This window comes from Uloborus diversus, chromosome 8 (genome assembly GCF_026930045.1).
Source record: "Uloborus diversus isolate 005 chromosome 8, Udiv.v.3.1, whole genome shotgun sequence".
NCBI lineage: Eukaryota > Metazoa > Arthropoda > Arachnida > Araneae > Uloboridae > Uloborus > Uloborus diversus.
The window spans coordinates 82,482,723-82,499,646 of NC_072738.1; the positions used below are offsets into that span (position 1 = coordinate 82,482,723).

The window sequence follows — 16,924 nt, forward strand, 5'->3', positions numbered from 1 at the left end:
AGTTCTAAAAAGAACAAGATTAGCGTTTGAATTAGATAGTTAATATTAAAACTGAAATACTTACATACGATGTGTTTAAAGAGTAATACAACTTTTTTTTTTGATGAAACTTGTTCAGATTTTATAGTCATGTAAAATATAAAATGTTAAAAAAAAGCATAAAACTCATTACCAGAGATGATTTGTTGGATTGAAAAAAAAATGTCAGATCTTACTTTCCATGATTAAATGCCTCGTCGGAAATGAAATCTCAGGAAAAAGATATTTGAAGTCATTACCAGGCATATTACTTTCTATCCTTGCTTTACGCTACAGAAAAACGATTTTCGATGCTTCATTTTTTTCTCTCGAATAGTTTTATAAGAAAGTGACAACTTTCTTGGAAGTATTTTAAGAACTCGTTAAAACAGCTTCTGATAGATGCAAGAACTAATGATATCATTCATTGTCGGCTATTCATGCATAATTCGTGTTTAATATAAAAAGAAAATTTTGGAAATATTGAGGATTTTGGATTTTAATGCATTTTTTGTAATGTAATTTTAAATAAATGGAGATGAAGTTTCAATATTACGTTTGTAAAAGAATTCAGGTCACAGTAAAAAAAATTCCGAAACGTTACTGAGTATTTTCATGTAACGTCTCGGAATTTCAATAAATTTTATACACTTCCTGGAAATATCAAGTATCATTGTCAAAAAGTTTCCTGAATTGCTACAAGCTGCATGAATAGAAACTTCTTGCTGTTATAAAAAATATTTTTAGCTCCCAGTTTAAAGATTAACTGACAGTATTTACAACGTGTATAAGCTTTAACTCGACCGCTGCTCGTCCAGACTGATTTAAGCTCCCAAACGAAGCGAATGAGTCTTTGGACTGCGTAGTTTGCTAGAATTGCAATGAAGTGAGATGCTTGATACTTACTTGCAATTCTGGCTTAGCTTTGGTCGTGTTTGCAATTCAGTGTTTAGAGCTGTTATATTATCCCTCTGTAAGATTACTCTGAAATTCCAGAGACACGTCTAGCTTGATTCGGGAAGATTTCTGGATTTTTCAGGATAATCTGAGGAAGGTTACTGGATTTTAACGGAAAACGTTCCCGGTTTTTGCGAGCTATGTTACTGGCAGAATTTGGGCCTATCAGCTGCCTATTATTTTCCAGGAACGTTTCTGAATCGTTTTTACAGTGTAAAAGTGGTTAAAAACTGAAGCCTATTTAAAAATTGAAGTGTCATAAAGTTTACGAAGATTATTATTCAAACAATCATAAGTAAAGAATCTGACGCGGGCACCATATCGCTCGTTTGGAAGAAGAGTGCCACAATACGATTTTTTTTTTCGCTTAAGGGGTCTAAGGACCTTTAACCTTCAAAATTTTCGACTTTCTGGAAAAAATATATGTTATGCATATATTAATTCTGAGCAATTTGATACCTTATTTATTACCGTACGCCAAAAACATTTTAAGTTATCGTAAAAATGCGTGAACTTTCCCCATAGAGATTTATGTTAACAGCAGCTGTTTAAGCCTCTTTTTCTCAGGTGTCTGTTTCTTCGGTTTTCCCGTTTTGCGCGCATGATATCTCAGAAAGTTTCTTATATATTTCCGTAAAACTTTTAATGTATGTTTATCTGGTTTATATTTATGACCTGAACCTAAATTTAGTTATTTTTTAAAAAAATATTTTATTATTTTATGGAAATTTTATAAGTTAATATTGAAAATTTCCAAAATTTTGGGCAAAAAAACATTTTTTTAAACTATTTACTTTCATTTTTAGTTAAAATTTAGGTTTAGATCATAAAAATAAACTAGACAAACTTGCATGAAAAGTTTTACGGAAATATATAAGAAACTTTTTAAGATATCATGCGCGCAAAACGAGAAAACCAAAGAAACCGGCACCTCAGAAAAAGAGGCTTAAACAACTGCTGTTAACATAAATCTCTATGGGGAAAGTTTACGCATTTTTACGATAACTTGAAAAGTTTTTGGCGTACGGTAATAAATAAGGTATCAAATTGTTCAGAATTAATATATGCATCACATATATATTTTCCAGAAAATCGAAAATTTTGGAGGTTAAAGGCCCTTAGACCCCTTAAAGACCTTCAAAGGACATTATCTTCTTTGGAAAATAATGACAGATTCTTTGTTCGAATATTTACCAGCACAGTAAACCTATTTCTCTTGACGCAAATTGCCTGAAGAGTTCAACTTCAAACGCTTCTCCTGTAATATTTAATTTCTTCCTATTGTGGCAATCTTCTTCTAAATGAGTGATATGACTTCTTTGTACCCTTAGACTCTTATCAGACAAAAAATATTTTTTTCATAACTGAAAACGAGCTGATGTGTGCATCACATGACTTCCTTTTACTCCAATTTAATGTCATTTCCCCATTACTGGCAATTTAAATGTGATTCAATAGATTACTCTCTAAATATCACCAACAGTAGCCAAATTAAAACAGCTTAAGAAAAAAAATCGCCAAATTTGTTGCAAAGTTGGTGACAAAACTTGGCGACCAAAACACTGGCGATATATTGCCAACTGTCCGCAAAATTATAACACCACTTGAGTTTACATCGAAATTAACAATGATTTTAGACCCATTTAGAAACACACGAATGCAACCAAAAGGGGAGGTGCACATCTAGACCACACTAGGAGTCTACGTACCAAATTTCAACCTTCTAGGGCTTACCGCTCTTGAGTTATGCGACATACATACGCACGTCCGCACATACGCATATCCGCACATACATACATACGTATATACAGACGTCACGAGAAAATTCGTTGTAATTAACTCGGCAATAGTCATTATGGATATTTCGCGTGTCTATACGTTCTTAGGCACTTATCCATGTGTGGTCGAGTCGAAAAAAACCCCCTAAATATTCATTCGGGGATGAGTAAAATGGAAATTAAGGTCGATTTTTGTATGAAATATTTTTCGCAAATAAGATACTTCCTTTTTTGTAAAATTAAGTAAAAAGAGTGCTGGTACTCATATGTATCCGCGTTAGAGGTACTAATTCTTAACTGCATTTTTTTAGATGCTTTCCTAAGCCAATGAGGCATTTGACCATCTTCAATGTTACGCACTAATTGATAAACAACACCAATAATTTATAAGCTAACTAACTAAAACACTCTTTGATAGGTTTTATTGCTATTCCGCTGGAAAAAGATAAAGCTGTCCTCTTCAATTTGAAACCGAAATTTAGTTTTTTTTCCCTTTTAATTACAGGCCTTGTTTTGAGCTTGCTAACGGCAATCCTCATATAAATAATAGACAATGATCGAGTAACCCGCGAGTTTCAGCAATGAAACCCGTGCCACGGCCTGATAATTTGATAATATGTTTTGGTAGTTTTTAATCTGCGGGGAAATGCTTTATTGTGACAAGGCTGAACTCGATCCGGTAGCTTAGCTGTTTTACTGTTAAGACAGTAATTTTAGGGGAAATGAAGAATTGAAAATGTGGTTGAAAATTAACGCTATTACTAGAGTCTCGAGTTAATACACTGGAGTTAGGATTAAAATTTCAAATATCAAAATATCATCAAACAGGCAATGGCTTCGCTCAAATGTAGAAGAGTAGAAGCAATTTTCACCCGTAACACCTTGAGGGGCGATTTTCTAGTAGTAAGGTATTTAACAGGCTTGTATGAGGTCGTGAGAAGCAAAGGGATATGTAAGTAGACTTTTTACGGTTAGGAATAAAACGAGTTTAATGTTTAGATATTATATAGGCTTTCATTGATCTTTATTTTCAAAACCATGGTACACAGCAGCTCTTACCAGGCCTAAAAGTACAGTATCTTGCTCTAAAACGTACAAAAGGTTCTCCTACGTGGTGCTAATAATTTCCAAACTTTAAATTTTGGCACTTACATCCCCATCCCTTTGCTTCTTACTGCTTCATATGTACTTTCAACTACCTAGGTATACTGCATTTCTGAATAAAAGAGCATTAAATAAATTAGTTCCTTTTCGATCCTCTTTCTTGTAACTAAGCGCAATAAACATCAAAACCCCTTTTTACTGAAACTGAACTTGAAATTTTCTTCTTCCAATAGGAGTATCTCCAAAATAAAACATTAAACTTCATTCCAGTTCCTTAGAGATTACATATTGATGTTGATGACTTACTGGAGCGGAGAAAATTGCATTATTTGGTAGAAAGAATGACCTTGCCCTGAAGGGTAAATGGATTCCCAAAAGAAATGGATGAAGTATTCACGACGCCATCATTGTGACCTCTTTTGTAACTTAAATGCATTAGATGTATTACTATAAATATAATGTTTAGAGTATTATTTTGCATTGACTTGAGTTATTTATGAATATGAAATATACTCAAACCTGTTTTTGTGCGGTTTTTTTTTTTTTTTTGTGCGGTGTACGAAAGTTTCAATCAGATAGGGACTCAATTGACGAAATGTTTTTAAAAACGAGTGGGAGGTAGTATCTTCAAGTGACGACATAGGCACCCCGATGGGAAGTCACTGTGACCTTCCAAAAAATTCCTTGTTCGAGAAACTTTGCACGACTACTCGGCAAAGTTTTCTTCACTTGGTGTTTTGCTTTATTTTAAAGATAAACATTTCCAAGTTGTTTTGACAGTTTTTGAGCTATTTTCTACGTAAGACTTTTTTTATGACCGCATAAAAAAAAATACTGTATTGCGGAAACAACTTTTTATAGTTACTCGTGAAGTTTTTCGGACAATTTTTTATGCGATTTTTTTAAAATCTCTATCACCGCATAAAAACAGCTTTGGGTGTACTTTTATAACTTCAAACAAGAAATTTTGTTTTAGCATTACATTGTAAATAAATTCCGAATCGATACTGAGTATTTCCATGTATCGTTTCAGGATTTCAATGGTTTTTATCCTTTTCCTGGAAATATCAAGTATAATTGTCAAAAAGTTTCCTGAATTGCTACAAGTTGTCCAAATGCAGACTTCTCTCTGTTGCAAAAATTACTTTTAGCTCCCAGTTTAAAGATTAACAGAGAGTATTTATAAAGAGTATCGGCTTCAGTGCAACTGCGGCTGTCCATGCTGATTAAACTCCCAAAATGAGCGATTAAGTATGGACTACGTAGCTTTGCAAGAATTGCAATCAAGTGAGATGACTGATTCATACTTGCAATTCTGGCTTAGCTTTGGCCATGGCTGCAATACTGTTTTTGGAGCAGTCTTGATAAACCGGGAAGGTGCCAAGTTGGTATATTATCTCTACCTAAGATGACTTTGATGTTCCAGAGACACGACTGGCTTTAAACGACAAAAGTTCTGGATTTTTCAGGAAGGTTACTGAATTTCAGCGGAAAACGTTCCTGGTTTTTGCGAGATATGTTACTGACATCAATTGGGCACATTAGCTGCCTATTATTTTCCAGGAACGTTTCTGAATCGTTTTTACAGTGTAGGATTCAAATATTGATGTATTTCAAATCTTCCTTTTAGCTCAGGTACCGTAAAATGGGGCCATTTGAACCCATGTGAAAAAAGTGTTTAAAACCCGTTCTGGTTCTATGTAACTTAATGTATAGACATAAAAAACAACCATAGGGCAGATAGAAGTACTAGGTAGAGGCTGGAACATGAAACAAAGTTTCTGTTATTCCACCATTTTTTGATTGAGGTTATGATTGCAAATAGTCTAAACAGTTGTTTTTTTGTGTCTGCAAACTTTCACATGTAAGTTCATGGAAACATCTGACATCATCAAGGTCAAGATAGTTTTATGCTAACATTCTATTCCTTAACAAAAAAAACATTGTTTTAAGGTTATAGCTATCTAATTAACACAATAACTAATATAAGTTAGTAAAAGTGCATTGGTTGCCTTAAAATGGGACTACTTGAACCCAGCGTTCAAACAGCCACAAACCACATTTCATCACTAAATTATGTTAAGTAAGATTTGTAATCTTTTAAAATAAAGAGGTTGTTCACTATATATATACTTATGTGTTTTGCTGATCTGGGGATAAAAAGGGTCCGAAAGTAAAAGAGAACCAACCCCTTGAAGATTTCTGAATATTTGAGTCAAAATAAGTGACTAATCGTGCTTTTCGGTTTACTTTGTAATATTACACGAAACAACCACACGGATCGCGGATCAGCTTTGAGGGCCGTTGGTTGGACACTGCTAGTGGCGCAGCGATGGGGGGGGGGGGTGAACCCTTTAGAGGCATTAGTTTCAACATAAATGCAAATTCTTTTATGCATCTGAAAGGTCGGTTTTGATTAAAGAAAATACGCTTTAAAAGGTATTTTTAGCAAAAAAAACCTTCCAGAAGGTATTTTTATTCAAAAAACTCGCTCCATAAGGTATTTTTCATAAAAAAAATCCCGCTCCAGAAGGTATTTCTGGCTGCGCTAGTGGGCACCACTGAAACCGGAACATCTGCATTTGCCCCCCAAATCCCTTGGCAGGGAAAAATTAAATGGACATAGTTGTTCAAATAAGATGGACAACCTTGCTCCCCCCCCCCGGTACTTGCGCCTCTGATTTTAGTTTACAGTCCATGTTTTTTATAATGTTTATGAATGATACAAGGATCAAACATATTTGGAGGTTTTATAGTGTTTTCGTTGCAACAACTATTACTTGGGTTACAACAAAAAAAAAAAACTTCTATATCTACAAAGAAATTTCGAAATTTTTACCCTAGTTCCCTTAAACTAATAATTTTAGACAATGATTTGGTCAACTGCGTCAAACGATTGCCTTTTCAAATGCGTCTTTCTTGTTCAGGATCAATATGAAATTCTTTCTGCTAGCTATGAACTGTTTATTCATAACTGGCGGTACCCGCACGGCTTTGCCCGTAGTATAAAATTAAAAGGTCATTTGATTCGTCGGTATATTTACGAACAATAGATGATGAATTTCTCGTCAATATGCTATGTTTATTTTTCTCGCCATCGAATTCTTATTCTCTTTTTATCTCTTTATCTTTATATCTTATTCTCTTTCGAATCTTGAAATTAGAATAGAAAAAGACCAAAACGAATTTTCAAAAAAATCGCTTCGATGTGAACGCCCCTATGCTACAAACTAACTGTGTGCCAAATTTTATAAAAACTGGCCGAATGGTCTAGACGTTATGAACGTCACAGGCTAATAACGTCAGACAGAGATAGAGGTTTTCAGCTTTATTATTTGCAAAAAAGAAAGTTATTAATATTAAAAAAAAAAGTTCGTCCCGATTACATTAAAAACTTTTCGTAGAAAGTAGATGCATAAAAAAATATCTATCTTAAATTTGCTTATCCGATAACTAACTGCAACCGTTACGTTTCTGCTGAACAACGTTTTTCGTCATCTTTCCTCCCTTCGAGAATCACATTTCATCGATTTCAAATCTTTCCGCTTGAAATCGCAAGACGACAGGAGTTTCCTGAGATAAATTGCTTCGGAGTGAAGGGAAATACTTGGAATGTTGGGTTATTTTAAAATGAATTGATTTCCGAAGAAAAGGAAAACATCTCAGCACTTCTTATTGAGCCTGATTTTTCGTTGTTGTTATTTATTTTAATCTAGCGGACAGATGAAATTTGACAGGAAGGAATGATTTGTCTCGAACTTCTCAAGATAATATTTAAGAATATTTTAACTCTGTGTAATTCGAATTAAGAATAGTTGAAGAATGTTGATAGTGTTTCTTTTTTATCACGTTAAGAATTTCAATAAAAACATTTGTGCAATTCAATAAATAAATTAAACGCCTATTTTTCTTTAATAAATGAAGACTTTTGATTGCATAATTATGTAAACAGAATGCATTATATTTTCTACCAGCATAACTAAATATCTAAAGTATCCTATGTCTTTCTTTTGCCATAGCTATTAAAAAAACAAAAGAAAATGCAGACGATAAATGAATAAAATAGTACGAATAATTTTATACATTGCTAACGATATTAAATAGCAAAACTAAATGTAAAACACAACAGGAGAGAAATTTACAAAAGCAGTGTGTGTCCAGATATATATATATATATATATATATATATATATATATATATATATATATATATATATATATATATATATATATATATATATATATATATATATATATATATTAGGGTGGTCCTTATTTTTGAAGTTGCAAATATTTTACGCGACGCCCCCTCAATTTGTTCCATTGTACAAATAAAAGATCCTTGCAAAATTTAAAGTCAATCCATGAATCCAATCCCCTAGGGCCCCCTTCTTTGAGTTTCGAAGAAAAACTTGCGGATTTTCTCATTTTTTTTAGTAAAAATATTGTAACGTTTTATATTTAAATTAAATTTGAACCTCAATAGGTCCTGCTACTTCCAGACCGACCATTCTCTCACTTTCATTCTGTAAAATTTAACTTGTTACAAAGAATAAAATGTACACCAATGGATTTGGGTCAAGCGTACCGCTCTTCTGCGCTTGTTCCAACCAAGTGGCAGAGGAACGTTTCTTCCCATCGAGATGGACACAAAGGATTATATAGGCCATTAATGAATGACCTAGGCCATTAATGAACGATCTTTGACAACAACAAATTGCCTCATCCAATCTTTGGGGATGTTGATTTACAAAATTCCCTGTGTATGTAATAGGTGTGTCAAATAGAGTCGCAATGTTTTAAAGCTATAAATATAAGTAATTGCAATTATATTTTAATTCGCTGTTCTTTAGCTATAAACATACCTAAATGCTTAGGCAATTTTTACTTTTTAAAATATAAATTTCGAAAAATCCTCGATTACTCCTAACATAAAAATATACTGTATTTTCCATAGCTAAAATATAAATTAAAAAAAATATATCCAAATCGGAACAATATAGAAATCTATACTTTAAATTACTTTCCTTCTATTTCGGTACATAGTCCTTTATTATCATCAAGTTATTGCGATTCACAAGATTTGAATCCGAAATGGGTACCTATGCTAACCTGTTGAACTTTTGTTTTCTACAGATAGTCTACAACAATGCAAAAAAGCTTTACAACTATTGATATCTGATCGCCTTTCATCACTATTAGACAAATGCCATATTAGGGATAAAGATCTTGTTCTGAGATTTACAGCCTATGTAGATGCAGTAAATTTAAATCCAAATGACCTAGTGGTCAATCGTACATTCCTTAAGAGAGCAAAAGAAAATCTTCGAGAGATATAATTAAATTTCATGAATTTAAATTTAGATTTTGTAGTTATTCACTGGGATACAAAACTACATCCAGATGTAACTGGTAAAAGAACGCCGACAGGATTACCGTGATAGTTTCAATCCTAATAGTGAACAGCTACTCGGAATTCCTTAGACATTTCTTTCAGTTGTATATGATATCTTAGATGATAGCTCTTTATTGCTAACTGTTCTAGCTGTAGTGTTTGATACAACGAATTGCAATAACATCCGCATAAATTGTGCATGCAATTGTTTAGAGCAAAAACTGAACGGGGATACATTACATTTGGATTGCCATCATCATGCACTTGAAATTGTACTGCAGAGTACGTCCTTAAAGAAGTTTTTATTAGTTCTAGATCATATTCAATTATTTAAGCGCTTCAAAATTTTGTGGAAAGATCTCCATCATTCAGAATTTATAACATTTCAATCAAGTACACATACCACTTACATTCTAAAAGACGAAGTTGATGACATATTATTGTTCGTAAAAAGCGGAATTGAGAAAGATTACAGAGAATTCTCATAACTTGTAATAATATTTCCTGGTGAATTTCCTCCTACAGTGATATGTTTTCGGCAACTTGGAGCTTATCCCTCAGCCACATGGGTGGCAAAAGGAATTTTTGTTTGAAAATTTTTATATTTAGGAAACAATTTAAATTGACCTTACATGAAAAGAAAGCCATTCAATTCTGTTTTACAAAGCTGTTTCACAATTAAATGCTGTATGAAGATACAGTTTTTCGCAGCAACCCAATCGAGGTTCCTTAGAATAATATAATATGTCTAAAAAACTAGCAGCGTACAAAATGACAACAAACATGCAGCAGAAGCAGTGATTTTTTTGAAAATTCATAAATCACTTATGGTATTTAGGGGATCAACTAGTAGCTTTGTCCGTATTGGATGAAGGAATTAACTTTGAAGATAGGAAAAGACTCGTTCAAAAACTGCTGTATCTGATGACGGTTTAACAAATTTCAGATAACAGTAGATGATTTGAAATACTTTCTTAGTAAATAACTTCCTCCTTATAGAATCAATTAGGAGTCAGTATAACTGTTTGATAAGTTACAAATAATAAAAGATTTTTTCCTATTTGATCCTGAGTCACGGCAAAATGAAGTAAGCTATTTAAAGGGAAGAGAGATTGTTAAAGTACTGAAAATTGTGAATGATACAAGTGGAACAGGAGCACAATATTAATCGAAGAATTTCACGACTAATTTACCAAATATGAGTCACAAAGCAAATTATTTTTAGACTGTCCAAGACTATCGGAAAAAATACATACTATCGAGATACATTGAGAAAAGCGTACGATTAAGGAAAGTTTTTAAAGCATTATTTCATTCTTAATCAACGTAAAATCCTTAGATGATACGAAGTAATTAAAAAGATTAGTTTTAGCCTACCTCACTGTAAAAATATTTTGCAAACCCTAGGAGAAACGATGTACTGGGTTTGAAGTAAAAACTCGAAGATTTGTGAGAAAATTATCAAAAGTGTTAAAGTTCAACGGCCTACGGGCACGTGTTATTATTGACCGATCGAGTTCAAATTTTGCACACGTTACTCTTTATTATAGTGTCACAAAACTAGGGGGCATCACTTGTTGAGTTCCGAAATTTTTTTCCCATATATAAATAAGGACCACCCTTATATATATATATATATATATATATATATATATTACCACAAAAAACTGATTTTAACCGCAATTTATTCTTTTTCTCAATGTAACTAAGTTTTCCAAGAACTTGCACACGAAATACAATAAAGAGGGTACCTAAATCATAATAGGGTTACAAAACATTTTGCTGCAGTATTTTATTGTAATTTATTACGACGTTTTTTGCTAAAAACAAACTTTTTTTTTTCAAAGAAAATGTATTAGATATGCATTGAAGTTTTAAAGTCACAGTTAAAAAAGAAAAAAAAACAGAGACGTTCCTACAAAATAATGAGCAGATAATGTACATACAATTTGCCAGGGAACAGCAGGAAATTCACGTTTTTAGAATCAAGCAGAAACACCCTATAAAAAAAATCCATATGCTTATAGTAAAATCAAAGTTTGGCATCTTCTAACTAACCAAGCAAACTCCCGCAGCAGTTGGGCCAAAGATAGTATCTAGCCAATGACGCTAAATGAGAATTTATTCGAGTGCAGTGTAGGCACATCAGATTTTGTAGTTGAGATATTGAGAAGAATACAGGGTTATGTAATGTTCTCATTTCAATAGTGGTAAAACGCGAAGTAAACTTTGACACAGTTAGATAGACATATGTTTTACAACAGCGAGCAGTCTATAATCTTGTATCTTGTAGCAATTCAGGAACATTTTTGATAAAGATTCTTAATTTTCACAGTAAACTGATGAAGATCCGAAAACTCCCGCAACGTTGTCCAGAGATAATCTGATAATTACAGTTTTTTTACAGTTTCATAAACCAATAATATTTTTTTAGAGAATTTTTTTTGAAGTTATGAGAATGTATCTATGGATTAGACTAATTTATTGCGAGTTTTTTCTTTTTTATGAAGAATTGCTGAATGTACAAAGAAGTTTTTACATTTTGTTAACAACGATCTTACCTGTTTTCAGCAGCAAATAATTGAAAATACAATGAAGTCACAATATCACAATAAAAAGGAAGTGTTTATTGAGAATCTGTGCAATGGTATGACTCTTATAATGAGAATTTATCATTACAGTAAAATCTCATTAAAACTAATACATACAACGATATCTGTTTCGATAAAATAAATCTTCAGTCCTATTTTAATTTTCATCGTATTGCTTGAACTGTTCCCTGTGACAGTGCGATAAGAGTTACACTGCCACACTTTTAATATCCTTCTATTCCTGCCGTTCCTGAATCTTTTTTTTCATGTTTTCACATGTTTTCATACAACGCTAGCGAGAACGGTATGAAATCCCCTTTCGAAGAAGATAATATTTCACCCTTCTTCCCTTCGCGCCTACTAGGTTGTTCATTGACCGCGCATGAATATACTCTATTACACTTAGAGTGCGTCCCTGCCTGATCTGCCGTTATAATAATGCGCAACGGTCGGAAGACACTATACTTTTTTCCTACGCATACAATATATATAATTTAGCCCAGTTTTAACTTTAGCTTTGATTTTTATCATGGATGGCAGATGTATAAAATAAATAGAACCAAGGAGATCTGGAACTCTTTCTTGACGCGTACTAATCTCCAGCACTGTTGAATTGAAAGAGGGAACACGTCAGGAATTTGCTTTATGAGCTCAAAGCTCTGTTTGCCTCAGTCTCGCGGGGTTTGCCCTGAGGAAGAGGTTATATAGTGACACCCCTAACGGTTTCAGAGGAGTTTTTCAAAATTTCGTCTGTGAAGATGTAGCGATGATATAGTTACAACCCGGGGCTGGACTTGCTGTCCACGCCCGGGTATAAAAGAATATTTTTGTTAATAGTTAGTAGTTTTTAGAAATTCGTTTTCATGTTTGTAGTAATTCTGTATACGTCATGTCTTCAATCTCTTTTATAAGTACTAGAATTTCATCGTATATCTGTGGAAGTTCCAAGAAGACTACCAACAAGAAATAAGCAGCAAATCAATATTTAACTACGATATGAGAACCAACTAAAAATGCTGAATCATCTACCAACAAGAAATAACCAGTAAATCAAAAATCGACTACAATATGCGAACTGTTTTAAATGCTGAATCATCTCCATGCCTGGACTTTAAAAAGAAAATTGAAAACCATTAACAGATAACGTTTGAAATCACCGTACCTATTCCCCATGCTGCAGCGGGCCCGCATATCCAGTAGCGTGAGTAATCTTGTTTAAAATTAATATTTGGGTACCCAATAATTACAAATAGATAAATTTATATCATCATCAATGTTATTTTATGATTAATGAAAGTTACAATATAAGAAAGATCTAAATCAATTTTTGATACATTTTTCAACTGTTTCCGTTGTTTATATTTTCAATCGGCCAAGTATTCCACTATAAAGTCAGAATATAAAATATCAACTCGGCCATAAATATTGTATTAATAAGTATATGTTCATATTAAGTATTTGTCTGTAATTTATGCTTCATGTGTTATTTTAGTGCATATATTATTTCTTTTGATAACCAATCTATAGTTACAGCAGAAATCATATATATATATATGTATATATATATATATATATATATATATATATATATATATATATATATATATATATATATATATATATAATATTGCATTTAAAGATCCAATCAATTCAGTAGAAGAGGTATTATATATTTTTCCTTAACCCTTCTATTTCTTGGTAGCTCACCATTACATCCCCGTTACAACGAACAAAGTTTTAGGTCCCTTAAGGTTTCTTGAAATGCGATTTTACTGTATTTATTATGGTGAACTGCTATGTGTACGAGAATATTTTATTATTTTTTGTCTTGCAACAAGTTGCTAAGTACACAAGAAGCGGTTTTTTCGACAACGTACAACTAAGTGCAATAAAATTTATCAACTTTTTCTTAGCAAGGAATTCTTTACCAGAAAAAATAATTCATGAGTTTTATCCATTACGTTAACCTGATCTTCGCCAAGAAAAACCGTCCTATTTACCAATTTTGCATTAAAGCGGAACATTTTCTGTCTTACAGTTTGGCTGCAAATACAACTTTTACGATCTTTTCGTGACAGAAAAAATAAGTCTAGGTAGAGATATAAGATGAGGCAAGGAATTTAACGCTTCTTTTTTTATTTATCTTTAGAAGCGATAAGAAGTACACAGGACCTTCTTTGTTCATTCCTCTCGTGTTATTTCTTAGATATTGCGGCGCACTGTAAACAAAACAAACTTCTGCATGGATAAATTGCCTTTTTTTTTTATCCACGAAGAGTCTAGATGACTTTGGGATTTACTGATGCAAGCATAGTTAATACTTATTTGCTAAAGAAACTGTTTTCTTTACTAATAAAAATATTCTGAGGAAATCAGAATAGGTTTCTATGCTTCGTTTCAGCTTTAGTGAGGAAGAATTTCGAAAGGGTTTACTAAAACACTTGTAAACAATCAAGAACTGCAATGCATAATCTAATACTGCAATAAGTTGATTTATTTGAATATTTTTAGTTTTTACAGGAAAATGGGAGAAAAAATATGCTTCCTAAACCTGTATTTTATTTCGCCAATTGAAATTTATTCCCCAATAATTCAAGTCAAATACTTTAGTAACAATAGAAAAATACGAAATACCGTGAGCATGTTTTCAGTGAAAAAGAAATCGTTAGGTCAAAAAATAGCTTCTGCGTATGTTATGAGTTGCAATCAGCCATTTGTGCAAACTGTGAGCAAATTTTATACGTATTTTTTTACAATTTCTTAATGTACCAGCAGAAACATATTACAAATTCAATATATTGTGTATTGTAATCAAGTAAACAATAAACAATAAACCAGAATAAAGATTTTGTTTTGAGAACCTCAGATAATAAACATGTCAAGATAATTATGGTTAAAAGAGTTCAAGGTGCAGATTGGGAAGGCCTTGTTGTCGTTGAAATAGGAAAATGTAAGGTAAACACCGATTAGTCTGCTAAAAATTGTCTACTTGTGACTACTGCATTGATGAGACAGTGCACTACAAAAGAGCCTTCTCTGATACTACTGGAGCTCTGATGCGGTGGTTCAAGACGCACTGTCACATATTTTAATTATTTGAAACATAAATTCAAAACTAATTTAAGGTAAGTAAATAGTAAGTAAACGCAGAGATATCTATTGCTTTACAGTATCCTTCTCAAATCTGAATGGGTTTTATAAAACACCACATGAATGCAAATTTAACCACGTTTGGTCTGGTCGTAAGTGAATTGAAGCCGATACACATAGTAAATACGTTCAACTAATCTTTAAAATGGATCTCATGGGTAAATCTAGTGGAAACTCATAGTATCAACTGGGTCTCTCTTAAGATGGTAGCACATTTTTACTTCCTTACGAAGTAAAGGATGTATTGTATTCACGAAAAATTTTTGACCCAAAAAAAAGGCTTAATTTCCATTTTTCTCGTCCCCTAATTGTTGTTGAGGTTTTTTTTTTTTCAACCCAAACACACCTGGATATATGTCTAAGAACGTATAGACACCCGAAATACCCATTTTGAGGGTCCCCGAATTAATTGCAACGAGTTTTCTCGTGACATCTGTACGTATGTATGTACATATGTGCGTATCTCACATAACTCAAAAACGCTATGTCCTTGAAATTTGAAATTTGGGACGTAGACCCCTAGTGAGGTCTAGTTGTGCACCTCTCCCTTTCCGTTGCTTTTGGATGTTTCTAAGGTGTTCTTTTACACCTTTTTATGGGTAAATCATTGTTAATATCAATGTAAACTCAAGTGGTGTTATAAATTGGCAAACACTTAGCAACGTATTGCCAAGCATTTGGTCGCTAAGTTTTTTTCGCCAACTTGGCGACAAAAAAAAATTGAGGTTTATTTATTTATTTTTAATTCCGTTTTATTTTGGCCACTATTGGCGATATTTAGAGATTTAACCATTGAATCACATTAAAATGTCCAATATTAGGAAAATTACTCTGTATAAAAATTTTTTTTTGCTTCAGTTCGCAACAAACTTGGAGCAAAAATATTTAAAGTGTTTCTTTGCTTACTCCAAGGCACTAACTACTATTATCATTCAATGGGAGTAAAATGAAGTCATTTGATGCACACATCAGCTCGTTTTTTACAACTGTGAGAAGTTTGCATTCGAGTAACTTGTAGAAATTTAGGAAACTTTTTGACAAAGATACTTTTGACAAAGATTTTCTCAGGAAATTGACAAAAACCTGTGAAATCTCGAAACATTCCACGGATCAGTGATGTTTCGGATTTTTTTGTATTATTGAGTATTAATTACACAAAGGAAAATAAGAACTATTCATAGAAACGGCTGCATATGCGTATAAAAAGCTGCATATGTCCAAGCTTATATTTTATTTTTACTGGTTTTGTAATTACAATTATTTTTTCAACAGCATTTTAAATAAACATATATAGATTTAACAGTTTATGTCACGTATAAAAACACCATACGAATTTATGCAACATCCTTTGAAGAGAAATGTGTTTCCCATGACGCGTATTTTTATTGACAGAGGAAATCGAAATCTTCAAAAATGCCAATCTTATCTAATCTTCCATCCGAAAATTGCTAGAAGTGACATATTTGGCATCTCAATTCGATACAAATGGATTTCGGGCCATTTTTCAAGTGATATGTGAGATCCCAAAATTGGTCGAAATTCCATCATATATTTGCTAGGGTGACAACTGAAGCATTTTAGAGACTTTCTGACATTTCTTGCATTTTCAAGATGGCGATCCAAGTTTACTATAGCGTTGTTTTTTTCCTTGTAATACCGTTGTTTTTTTCCTTGTAATACAGAAAGCATTATCTTTGTCTCCGAAGTAGTTACATGTTAAAAAAAAAACTTATTACAACACAGTTGTGCCCATTTTAACAAAATTTACCCTTGTATGCAATTACATGTTTCCTTCAGAAGAAAAAGGAACACAATTTGCGAGTTTTAGAAAATACATTACTTTCTTTGAATTGTAAAAAGTATAAGTTATAAGGGGGGGGGACAAATTTTTTTGTGTCTCATTATAAGAGTCCGAATTATATGCACTAAAA

The 16,924-nt window shown here is 32.7% G+C and overlaps 1 long non-coding RNA gene across 1 annotated transcript in view; it reads right to left on the minus strand.

Annotated features, from left to right (window-relative positions):
* Positions 1-16,924, minus strand: part of LOC129228209 (uncharacterized) — a 131,019-nt gene that overhangs the window by 68,754 nt on the left and 45,341 nt on the right. Inside the window, exon 2 of the long non-coding RNA XR_008580902.1 lies at positions 13,006-13,053. This is a non-coding gene — a long non-coding RNA (uncharacterized LOC129228209). The remainder of the gene's footprint in view (positions 1-13,005; positions 13,054-16,924) is intronic.